This window comes from Schistocerca nitens, chromosome 2 (genome assembly GCF_023898315.1).
Source record: "Schistocerca nitens isolate TAMUIC-IGC-003100 chromosome 2, iqSchNite1.1, whole genome shotgun sequence".
NCBI classification, from domain to species: domain Eukaryota; kingdom Metazoa; phylum Arthropoda; class Insecta; order Orthoptera; family Acrididae; genus Schistocerca; species Schistocerca nitens.
The window spans coordinates 1,021,422,201-1,021,434,375 of record NC_064615.1 but is presented as its reverse complement, the minus strand read 5'-3'; the positions used below and the strand labels follow the sequence as shown (position 1 = coordinate 1,021,434,375).

Genomic DNA, 12,175 nt, shown 5'->3' with positions numbered 1-12,175 from the left:
GGAAGGTAGGAGATGATGTACTGGCAGAAGTGAAGCTGTGATTTGTTATTAATAACCGGGTGTAATGGTACTTGAATTAAGTAACAATTTTGGCACCTCACCTCCTCTCGATACCAGCAATATTCTACTGTGTTTCTGTAGAATAGTTAACATATTTCTGTGACAACATTCAGATTTGATTTCATTAATGTAGAGGTACTTTGACACATCGATATGTTTATATTGCAATGATATTATTCTTATGTGTATTCTTTCTTTTGTCACTACGATCTTTGATGTACTTGTAACTCTGATTTTTTGGGCGCGTAAGCGGTAATTAGGGAGTCAAGTCTTGGTCGTCATGTTGAAAAGACGCAAATTGTAGTCAGTTTATGAAACGTGAACTTTAACAGTGAGGAAGATATCTTCTAGTATGTTCTATATCGTGAAGTGATGGTGCAACAAAAGTAATAAGAAAGAAGGTTAACTTAAATTCGGCGTGCTGATTACTTTTTTACATCAGCATTGTCCTAACTTGCAAAAGTTTAATCTTCAAGAATGGTTTACCAAATACATCTATAAAACTTTTGAATATCGCAGAATAACACCTAGGCCTCTTTGCATCCGAGTTAGGAATCATCACCACCTAGATTTTCGACGATTGAGCCATGAGTTCACAACGAGACCAGCGTGGAAAACACGAAAAGATGAGTGCCTAGTTTATCTATTATTTCATGAAATGACTTTATTAACTGTGCTCTAATGACACCTGCCACATAATATAACTTTGTTGTTGCCCGAAAATGTAATATTTAGCAGCGTGAGCAACACTACAATCATAATTAATTTTTGACCTTTGTTGTGGTAGGGTTGTTAGACGGGCAAAAAACACCTCTATCAATTCGGCAAAGAAATGTTGCCAAAATTTTTGATTTCTACATAACACTCCTTTAAGAAGCCTAATTTTTATTCAAGAAATTTCCATTGTTTTGAAACGTTCATTATTATACAAAATGGGGAAAACGATCAGAGCTATTTTAATAACAATGGCGATAGGAACGAGAAATAAACACGTGACATAAGAAACGATACAGCATTGCTGAGCCAGTAATGTATCTGTTGTCCTTTGTTACCCAGAAGCAGTGACCCTTTTATTTTCTGTGAGGGGAGTCGAATATGTATACCAGACTTATGACTCGTAGCCCAAAAATGTTTATCGTTGGTAGGACCTTCTGTGTCTTCTGAAGGATTGGTATCGTCTCTGAATGATAATCTTTCTGATAAAAGGAGGCGACTTACAGATCAACACATTATAGGAACGAGTGTTTATAAACATATCGGACAATGAATATGGACCAATGGATTAATTCATTACTGAAATTTTAACTGTTGCCATGTAATTGTTCTTGGCAAATGTTCTATTTTGTCTGCTATCTAAATTACTCATTTGAATTTTTTGAAAGGGCGTTTTTCGTTTTCTGATAAAAAATCAGTTGTATTCAAATTCTTGTAATAAAGTAAATAAATATATGACACTACAAAACAGGTTATCATTCAAAATTACGAAATAAAAAGAACGCTACAAATTTTACACAAAAGCTTATTATTTGTCTTCCATTTCTATAAAATAATAGAAAAGAAACAAAATTAAGGCAGCAGTTGTAAGTCAAAATTTAACCATTCATTCATTCGTTATAATAAAAATAGAAAGCTGATCTGATGCCTGTGTCTACATAGCATGCCTTTGTCTGATTGTAGCCCTTGAAAACGCACGACTTCACACGAAAAAATAGAGTTCTCCAATCTGAGTTTTCATCCTTTAACAGTGATTATTCGTAATGCCCAAATAGTAGTATGATCCGCCATTACGACATGATTTTTAAGCAGAGTTTCAAATAATTAGAATCAGTAGAAGAATACTGCTGATTTTTTTAATGGTATCTTCATTACTTTTTGAGAAAAACAACGAACAGTTTATGGACTACGTTTTCTTTATGTGCCATCTGATTTTCATCCGTTTCCAAAACTCAACGAAGACTTTCAAGGACTTCACTTTGACGGCGATGAAGCGCTGCAAGAACAGGACAGGTTGTGGCTCCGTCAGCAAAGTCATTTTTTAGGTTTAAATTACGATACAATCAAACTGGCTTCCCATTGACAGAAATATGATGGCCGCCAGGGTGATAATGTTCAGAAATAAATATGTAGACATGAAAAATAAAGATGTAGAATGTTAATAACGTTTGTTTTATTTAAATAGTCTTAGCTCTAAACAACAACAACAAGCTCTCTATTACCCACCGTGACTCTGAAGTCACGTCAAATTGCATCATTATATTTCCCAGTAAGAGCGATATTCCTTTCTTGACCAGTGTGACTTGAGTGCTACAATATGACTGCTTTATTTTTAGGTTCTTTGCACAGACACCAATATAATATTTTCTTTGGTAAGTAGCGTTGAGTGTTGGGTTGCACTCATTTGTCGGCTTTCGGTGCTGGCGCTAGTTTGGTTATTATTTACAGTGATTCTATTTTCAAGAAACAAAAATACTTATTAATAAATGTAAGTATCATTCTCCATTATTAAAACACTGCAATCATCTAAGTATAAATTTTGCCTGTTTATGATGGAATTTAGGTCTCTTTCTCTGAAGTAACGTTGGGCAATAATGGAATCATAACCCCACTTTGTTAGAGTAGTGGTTTCCAGAAATTTTTATGGAAAACGGAAAGAAGATGAAGAATATGAAGTTAGGCCTATTTCTAGGTATGAATCAGAAGGTTCTGTCTTGGCTTCAGATAGTGAGGACGATTCTGAGATAGGAGAAAATCGTCAAGGTAATATAATTATAGCCGAGAGTGATAATGGTAGTGCAGAGGACAGTGATAAGGGTGTACTTGTACGTAATGAAAGTGATAACGAGAACATTAGTGATGAAGTTCAAGTCAAAATGACCGGAGACGTACTACCCATCGTATTATTCGTCCTGTTCAACCATGGATGAGCTCTCTCCCTTGTGCACCGGAAGAGCCTCGTCAACCTGTTACCTATTTCAGGCAGTTGTTAGACGAAAAAATTGTGGCACAAGTTGCTTCTCAAACCAACTTATATGCAATACAGAAAGACATTTCTAAACCAATAAACAGTGATAAAAATGAAACTGAACAATTTTTTGGTTGTTGTATGTACATGTCCATTTATGGACTTCCATCGTCTCGTATGTACTGGAAAACTACACCTCGGATTCCAGTTGTTTCTGATATAATGAGCCGCAATAGGTGGCAGCAGCTAAAATTAGGACTCCATTTCAACGATAATGAAAATATAGATCCAGCTGACAAATTGTATAAGATCGGGCCTTTTCTGGAGTCATTGGTTGGAAATTTTCAAAGTATCCCCATGAGTGAAAAGTTGTCAATAGACAAACAGATGATTCCTTTCAAGGTAAAACATAGCTTGAAGAATTATGTGACAAGTAAACCTAAAAAATGAGGTTGTAAAGCACTTGTCTGGTGTGATACAAATGGAATTGCACATAATTTAGAGATATAGGCAGGGAATGTGAACCATGACCCTTCCTTGCCTGATGTCGGTGTGAGTGGAAACGTTGTTCTTCGCTTGGCTTCTGTGATACCTAGACACATGTTTCACAAACTGTATTTTGATAATTGGTTTTGAGGAGTTCGGTTAGTAGTTGAACTAGAAAAAATTGGTATTCAGTCTTTAGGTACTGTGAGACCTAATCGGCTCTAAGGTTGAACGTTCACGTCCGACAAAGAGATGAAAAAGAGTGGTCGAGGGAGTTATGAGGGGCGTTTATCTAGAACTGATGGCGTCACGTTTGTGTGCAGTAAAATGGTATGACAACAAGCCTGTTCATGTGCTCATTACTTTTGCTGGTGCTCTTCCAACATCAACAGCGGAGAAATGGGACCGTGCAAAGAAAGAAAAAATAAATGTTGTATACCCCAGTATTGTTCACTATTACAGTCAGTGCATGGGTGGTGTTGATCTGTTGGACTCGCTGATAGCATTGTATCGCATCTAAATCCGGTCGAAGAAGTGATATTTAAGACTTGTATTTCACTTGCTTGATCTGACTGTAGTCAGTGCGTGGCTACTATACAGAAGAGACTGTACAGAGTGTAAGGTGGGAAAACTAAATCAGCTCAGCCTATTGGAGTTCAAACCTACTGTTGCTGCTTGTCTTTGCAAACAGAATAAGGACGGACAGAGAAAAAGGGGAAGGCCCAGTTGTTCGTCAACTGAAACTGCAATTCAGTTGAAGAAGAAAATTGGGTCAGCAGCGCCACTGCTTGAAAAAGAAGTGAGAAAGGATGGAATGGTTCTAGGCGCTTCAGTCCGGAGCCGCGCGACTGCTACGGTCCCAGGTTCGAATCCTGCCTCGGGCATGGATGTATGTGATGTCCTTAGGTTAGTTAGGTATAAGTAGTTCTAAGTTCTAGGGGACTGATGACCTCAGATGTTAAGTCCCATAGTGCTCAGAGCCATTTGAACCAAGGATGGAATGGGCCACTGGCCTCAGTTTTCAGAAAAAAAAGAGGACGTTGCAAAAAGCCAGGATGTAATGGTGCACGAAAGTGTTTAGTACAAAATATAAAGTGAATCTTTGCTTTACACCAAACTGTAATTGTTTTTCTCATTTTCATACTAAATAGTTCATATCAGAAGCTAAAAATAAACCTGAAAAATTATGACACTAAAATGAATTTTTAACTTTGTATTTATTAAAATTATTGTCTTGTCTGTATTTTTGCCTGTAATTAATTGTCATCCCATTATTCTTTATTTACTTCCAATATTACTGTAACATGCAGATGCATTCCTGTCTTGTAATAGAAATACTCCAATATTCTTAGAAAATTGAACAAAAAGTTCAACTGCTCACTGTGACCTCAGAGTCACAGACCTATTTTGAAAATATAAATAATTTTAAAAACACACATTCTCCTTATATGTGTTAAATACATTATTCTTTAACATTTTGTGCACATAAATATTTTTTCTACAGTAAATAATAATTTGGACAGTAGAGGGTTAAGAGTTTTCACGTACAAAATTCGGTAGCACTACTTTTCAGCCCACCCTCGTAAATGGAGCTAATTTCACAACATTGGGTCTACATTCGTTTATAGGTTAGGGATACACGTGGGTTGGAACTGTAATAGTTGCAACCATTTACTTGCAACTTATGCAAAGTACGAGGTCTGTCTGAAAAGTATACGACCTTTGATTTTCCCGCGCAAAATAGAGACAATAACGCGGCGCCACTGTACACAGTAAAGGAAGAGACCTTTATGCACATGCGTGAATTTTGTCGCTGCCTTCCAGCGCGTCAGTCTCTGCCTGTCGGTCGCTGAGTGAGATGCTACACTACGTGTTCGTCGGGTTACCGATTCTCTCAAGATGACTGAACGTATTGAGCAAAGATACTGCATCAAATTTTGTCAAAAGCTTGGTGTTTCTCAAAGCGAAATAGTTCGTAAGATTCAGCAGGTGCTTGGATAAGATGCGGTGGGTGTAACACAAATTAAGGAGTGGTTCAACCTATTCAATAATGGCCGCACATCAGCGGAGAGTGACCAGCGTTCTGGCAGGCCCCAAACTGCTCGGAGTGCAGCTGTTGTTGAGGGGGTGCAAAATTTGGTAATGGCAGATGGTCGTTTGACCGTGCGGGAGATTGCCCAAGAGGTTGGAGTGAGTAAAGATTCTGCACATGCAATTTTGGGTGATGATTTGAACACGCGCCGAGTGGCTGCGAAATTCGTGTGCAAGTTGTTGTCGCCCGAAAAGAAGGACCTTCGTTTTGACGTTGCACAGGACCCTCTGGACACCACCAACACTGATCCTGGGTTTCTGAACCCCATGATCAGTAGAGATGAGTCATGGGTGTTCGGGTACGACGCAGAAACAAAAAGACAGTCGTCGCAATGGAAGCACCCCGAGTCTACAAGGCTGAAGAAAGTGCGGCAGGTGCGAAGCAAAATCAAGGTGATACTGACTTTCTTTGATGTCCGTGGAACTGTGCATCACGAATATGCACCGGAAGGACAAACAGTGACAAAGGAGTGCTATCAAGATATTCTCCGGCGACTCCGTGACGCAGTTCGGCGCAAGAGACCAGACATGTGCAAGGCGAAAAACTGACAACTGCATCACGACAACGCCCCCGCAATTCATCCCATTTGATTCAAAATTTCTTGGACAAACATGGAATTACATCCGTTCGCCAACATTCCTACTCTCCAGACATGGCTCCTTGCGACTTCTGGTTGTTTCCAAAATTGAAGATGCCACTGAAAGGATCCAGTTTTGAGAGTAGAGAAGAGATAATGCGGAACACGACAACGGAGCTGAACACCATTCCAAAAGAAGACTTCCAGAGGTGTTTCCGGCAGTGGGGAAGGATCGGTGGGCTAAGTGTATGCGTGCACAAGGGGCCCACTTTGAAAGGGATTGGGGTCCCAACCCCGTCAGGTAATCGAAATATTTTTTCTGGCTTAAGGTCGGGTACCTTTTAGACAGGCCTCGAGGATGCGCGTTTCAAAGATTTGCTGCTCATAAAAGCAGTCAGTAGCATTGCATATAACTCGCTGCCAGCGATATGGAAGTAGGATATCCTTAGCAGCGCCACTTGTGCTCTGATTGTCGCGCTGTTAATGCTCCGTATGAAAACACGCGCGTGGGACAGTTAAAAGTGACGAAAAATAGGCTGTTCTTAATGTTTTTCGTAAATTTACGGAGATAATCGGCTTTGAAGTTTTCCCGGGGTTGTATATACTGCAGTTGATAAACCCATATTGAACGTGTAGCGCAGCCGATAGCGTAATGAACTGTGACCCAATTGCCGTTATTCGTGCGTTGGTTCAAATCTCACCCGTATCATTTTCTTCTCGTTCAATGTGAAATACCCACATCTCGTAATTATAAAACTCAGTATCATTTTTTATGAATAATGCACGTCTTCTTGTTTCTAATTACATATTGGACGCGAAATTCCTGTTTCCATTTCAAGTATAAATTCTTAATTATCGATGTTTTATGAAACGCTGTTCATAAAAAGTTGTTTAAATTAAGAAAACATAACAATTTAGTTTTTTTAGGCAAAAATGAAAAACCAAATACTCTTTATTTGGCCTATGTCCATCGTTTTATACCTTAGAGGTAGATAAGTATCGCAGAAACATGAAAAACAATCATTTCCACAACATCGGGCACATCTTACAAATGCTGCATTTTTACATTTGCTACTGTCCCGTTACAATATGAACCCAACAGAACTGATCTGGTGCCAAGCTACGTGATTCAACCCGAGAAGTAACAAGACTGATGAACTGCCTGACGTACTGGAACTAACGCACGCAGCTTTTTCACACGTCACTGCCGAAAGGTGGCGGGATATGGAACGGCTCGTCATAAAAGAAGAAGAGAATGGTTCAAATGGCTCTGAGCACTATGGGACTTCTTGTGAGGTCATCAGTCCCCTAGAACTTTGTAAGTAGGTTGTTTAGGTTTTTATATTGGTAACGCCACGTAGCGCTTTGTATGAAAATCACTGGCTGTGCCGTGTGCAGTCTGTGGCTGGTTGTCATTGTTTTAATACTCGCTATTGTAGTGTTGGGCAGATGGATGTGAACAGCGCGTAGCGTTGCGCAGATGGAGGTGAGCCGCCAGCAGTGGTGGATGTGGGGAGAGAGATGGCAGAATGTTGAGAGCGGACAATCTGGACGTGTGTCCATCAGAAAGAGTAAATTTTTAATACTGGATATCATGAATATAATGACATTTTAACATCATTAAGGTAAATTCATTGTTTGTTCTCTATCAAAATCTTTCATTTGCTAACTATGCCTATCAGTAGTTAGTGCCTTCAGTAGTTAGAATCTTTTATTTAGCTGGCAGTATTGGCGCTCGCTGTATTGCAGTAGTTCGAGTAACGAAGATTTTTGTGAGGTAAGTGATTCATGAAGGGTATAGGTTATTGTTAGTCAGTGCCATTCTTTTGTAGAGATTACTGAAAGTCAGATTGCGTTGCGCTAAAAATATTGTGTGGCAGTTTAGTGTTGATCAGAATAAGTAAAGAGAGAAATGTCTGAGTACGTTCAGTTATGCTCAACTGTTTGAAAATCAAATAACGTAGAGGTTTTCCAGCACTGTCATTTATAAATTTTTCTAAGGTGAGGTTTCAACTTAGAACTACTTAAACCTAACGAACCTAAGGACATCACACACATCCATGCCCGAGGCAGGATTCAAACCTGCGACGTAGCGGTCGCGCGGTTCCAGATTGTAGCGCCTAGAACCGCTCGGCCACACCGGCCGGCGAATAAGAGAAAATGCTGCGGCTGGTTGGCTTCGTAGATTCTGGTTTTTGACTCATCATTAACGTAGCAGGTAACACTTCCAGAATTGAAATGTATTTCTTGGATTCGGATAACGAAGGAGGTAAGAGATTACCAGACGACTGACTAAGTAATACCTTCAGTGGCTGCAGTATTTAACTACACGGTGAAATCCTTCAGTACTCTCTTACGTTACACACAGCTTATGCCGAAAAATTACCTCGTGGTTAAGTCAGGAATTTTCATCACTCTTGTTTTTAATTAACAGCACGTAAGCTAAAAACGATAACGTGTTGCGGTTTTCGTCTAGTCGTCTAAGGAGCGTACTGTGGGAGATCTGCAGTGTATTATTTCATTCTGCTTAAAAATTAAATGACATTCGAAGCTGTACTGCTCCTGTGCTCGTCTCTTTTTACGTGTGAACTGCAGCTGGCCATGCCACTGCAGGCTAGCTGTACCAGCTGACCGGTCAGTGTTGTCCAAGTTAAATGCGCCGATAAAGCTGGCTGGCTCTGAGCACTATGGGACTTAACATCTGTGGTCATCAGTCCCCTAGAACTAAGAACTACTTAAACCTAACTAACCTAAGGACATCACACACATCCATGCCCGAGGCAGGATTCGAACCTGCGACCGTAGCGGTCACGCGGTTCCAGACTGCCTAGAACCGCACGGCCACACCGGCCGGCTCGGTAAAGCTGTTGTGCCGTATTGTCACCCAGTCGAAGTGCGCGTAACGCACGGCACAAAACGTACCCTTATTATCGAACTTGACAGCACTCGAGACAGCTTGGCTGCAGTCCCACGTGAAAACGGAAATCCAATGACGTTCCAGCAAACGAGGAAGAATACAAAGTGCAATGTATATGTGGTGTCACCGCCAGACACCACACTTGCTAGGTGGTAGCTTAAATCGGCCGCGGTCCATTAGTACATGTCGGACCCGCGTGTCGCCACTGTCAGGTTCGCAGACCGAGCGCCACCACAAGGCAGGTCTCGAGAGACGTACGAGCACTCGCCCCAGTTGTACGGAAGACATTGCTAGCGACTACACGTACGAAGCCTTTCTCTCATTTGCCGAGAGACAGTTAGAATAGCCTTCAGCTAAGTCCATGGCTACGACCTAGCAAGGCGCCATTAGTTACTTCATGAATCTAAAGAGTCTCACTTGTATCATCAAGAAAGCTGTATACCAAAGGACGATATAAAAGTTAAGTGTTCTAGTAGCTACGTTCTTTTCTTTATCACATTCATTACGAATCCTGTTCCAGACTTCGCGCCAGTCGGCGTGTGTATACGTGTGCCCTTTCGGCTACCCGTCACTGTGGACTGGCTGCCTTGTCAGTCCACTACAGTATACATCAGGTTCATTTTTATGATGAACGTTATTTGACACTGTACTCCTTACCGAAGTGCGTCTTTCCAGTGACGCATTCGACCCTGACTTCATTTTTATGGATGACAATGTGCGGCCGCATCGAATTGCGCAGGTGACGGAGCTCCTGAAACGGGAGGATATTCTGCGAATGGACTGGCCTGCCAACGACTTAAATCGCATCGAGCAAGTGCTGGCTACCTTGGCAACAGGTACTACAGGACGTCGACTTAGTCCAACGACCAGCCAGCAGTTGTTAACCGTAAAGGTGGAGGAATGGAGCGCGCTACCGCAAGAACTCCTTGCCACCCTTGCGGCCAGCATGAAAGCACATAGCACAGTACGCATTACCGTCCAAGGTGATCACACACACTATTAAGAACCATGTCCCGCCTTTTGTAACGACCTGAGGTCCATCATAAATCGCGGTGACATCAGTCTAATTATTGTCTTTCAATAAGAGTGTCAGTTTTGTTCGTCTCATTGCGTATTTTTTCATTTACCTTCGGTACTATACCGTAGCAGTTCTTTCTGTGTACGGTCCAAGTTTCATCGAGCTGTGATACCGAGCAAGATGGCACTGCGGTAGGCACACTGGACTCGCATTCGGGAGCACGACGGTTCAAATCTGCGTCCGGTTTTTCAGATTTAGGCTTTACATGATTCCCTGAATCACACCAGGAAAACGCCGGGATGGGTCCTTTGAAATGGTACGGCCAATTTCATTCCTCATCGTTAAAAACATTCCAAGTGTGTGCTGCATGTCTAATGACCTCGATGTCGACGGGACCTTAAACCCTTCGAACTATGTTACGTGGCAGTATCACAGCATGCGAAAGGGACTTTCGGCATTAAGTTTTGCACATCAGTGTTCGTTACTGAATGGCATATAACGCATAAAGTCACAAATGATACTTATGATTTACATGTTTCACTTCAAAATTCTGTAAGTAGTATCACTTTCACATTTGGCCCTATTTTAGACGTAAAACGGCAGTTTTATCTCTTTACTGAAAGAGACTTATCAACTGTAATAATTAATAAACTATTTATCAACTACAGAATTTAGCCTACGCTTCAAATTCTTTTAAATTTATATGCCTAGCCGTTTCCAAAATAATACATGCTAATTTGGCCAAGTAAATGTTAATTTGGGATAAACGAGACGTTACATCTTTAGGTCCCTAGTAATTACAAATATTACTACTAACTCACGTCAGTGGATGCCAATGCCCCATTTAATTCAACCAATATAGTCAGGAGACATAATGCTGACTGGGGAGAAATCACGTATGGGGTTCCCCAAGGCTCAGTCTTAGGTCGATTATTGCTCCTCATATAAGTAAACGCTCTTCTGTCTAATTTACAAGGAGAAATAGTTCTTTTTCCATATGACACTAGCACTGTAAACAATCCAAGCATAAGAAGGAATGGATTGCCTCACCATCAGTTTTAAAAAGACATAACGTATTCAGTTCTGCACATCTAGAGACAACACACCAACGATATGAGTAACATACGGTGAGGAAATAAATAATAAATAGGATGGAAACTTCAAAATTCTTAGGTGATCATAGTGATGAGAATTTAAATTGGTAAAAGCACATTTTGGAACTCTTAAAATAACCTAGTTCACACATTTGCGCTTAGAATCATTGCAGATCAATAAGTTGACATTTTTGTATATTTTCATTTAATAATGTCATATGAAATAATGTTCTGGAGCAACTCATCTTTAAGAGAGAAAGTCTTCATTGCGCAAGAACATTCTGTAGGAATAATATGTGGTGCCCACATACGATCATCCTGCAGGTATCTGTTTAAGGATTTCGGGCATTCTGACTACGGCTTGCCGTATGTTTATTCTCTCATGAAGTTTGTTGTAAATAATCCACTACAGTTCAAAAGGAACAATGACGTACATAATTACAGTACCAGTAGGAAAAAAAATGACATTCTTTATTTCACATTAAGATCGTCTTTAGCACAAAAATATGTGCACAATACAGCAACAAAAATTTTTGATCACTTACCCAGGATGTAATATATCTGGATGTAATCATATGTACAAATTAAATTGCGACTGAATGTAAAACGACTCGTTCTACATAGTCACGATCAATCGTGCAAAATCATTCATGCAGCTAACTAACCAACTAACTAATTTTATGGATTCAGTATGTTACCAACGTGACAGAGGTGGCGTTTTCTCCAGCGTCGTGAAAACGTCACTCTGGCTTGCTGCTAGCTTGGAAGTGTAATCTTTTTGCTTGACGATACACTTGAATAAACGACTACAGAGAGATAACAGAATTCACCGCCATTGCCTAACCAGCCTTCTTTTTCCTTTTTATTTAATAGTCAAATGATACACGCGCAGCCGCCTCTGGCGTGGCACAGTTTGTGAAAAACATGTACATCACTAAGGCTGCGTCACACAGAGTCGCTCTAACGAAA

The 12,175-nt window shown here is 40.5% G+C and overlaps 1 protein-coding gene across 5 annotated transcripts in view; it reads right to left on the bottom strand.

The window, feature by feature from the left end:
- The window catches only part of LOC126237366 (prolyl 4-hydroxylase subunit alpha-2), an 840,261-nt gene that overhangs the window by 326,701 nt on the left and 501,385 nt on the right, over positions 1–12,175 (bottom strand). The gene's annotated exons all lie outside the window — the stretch shown is intronic.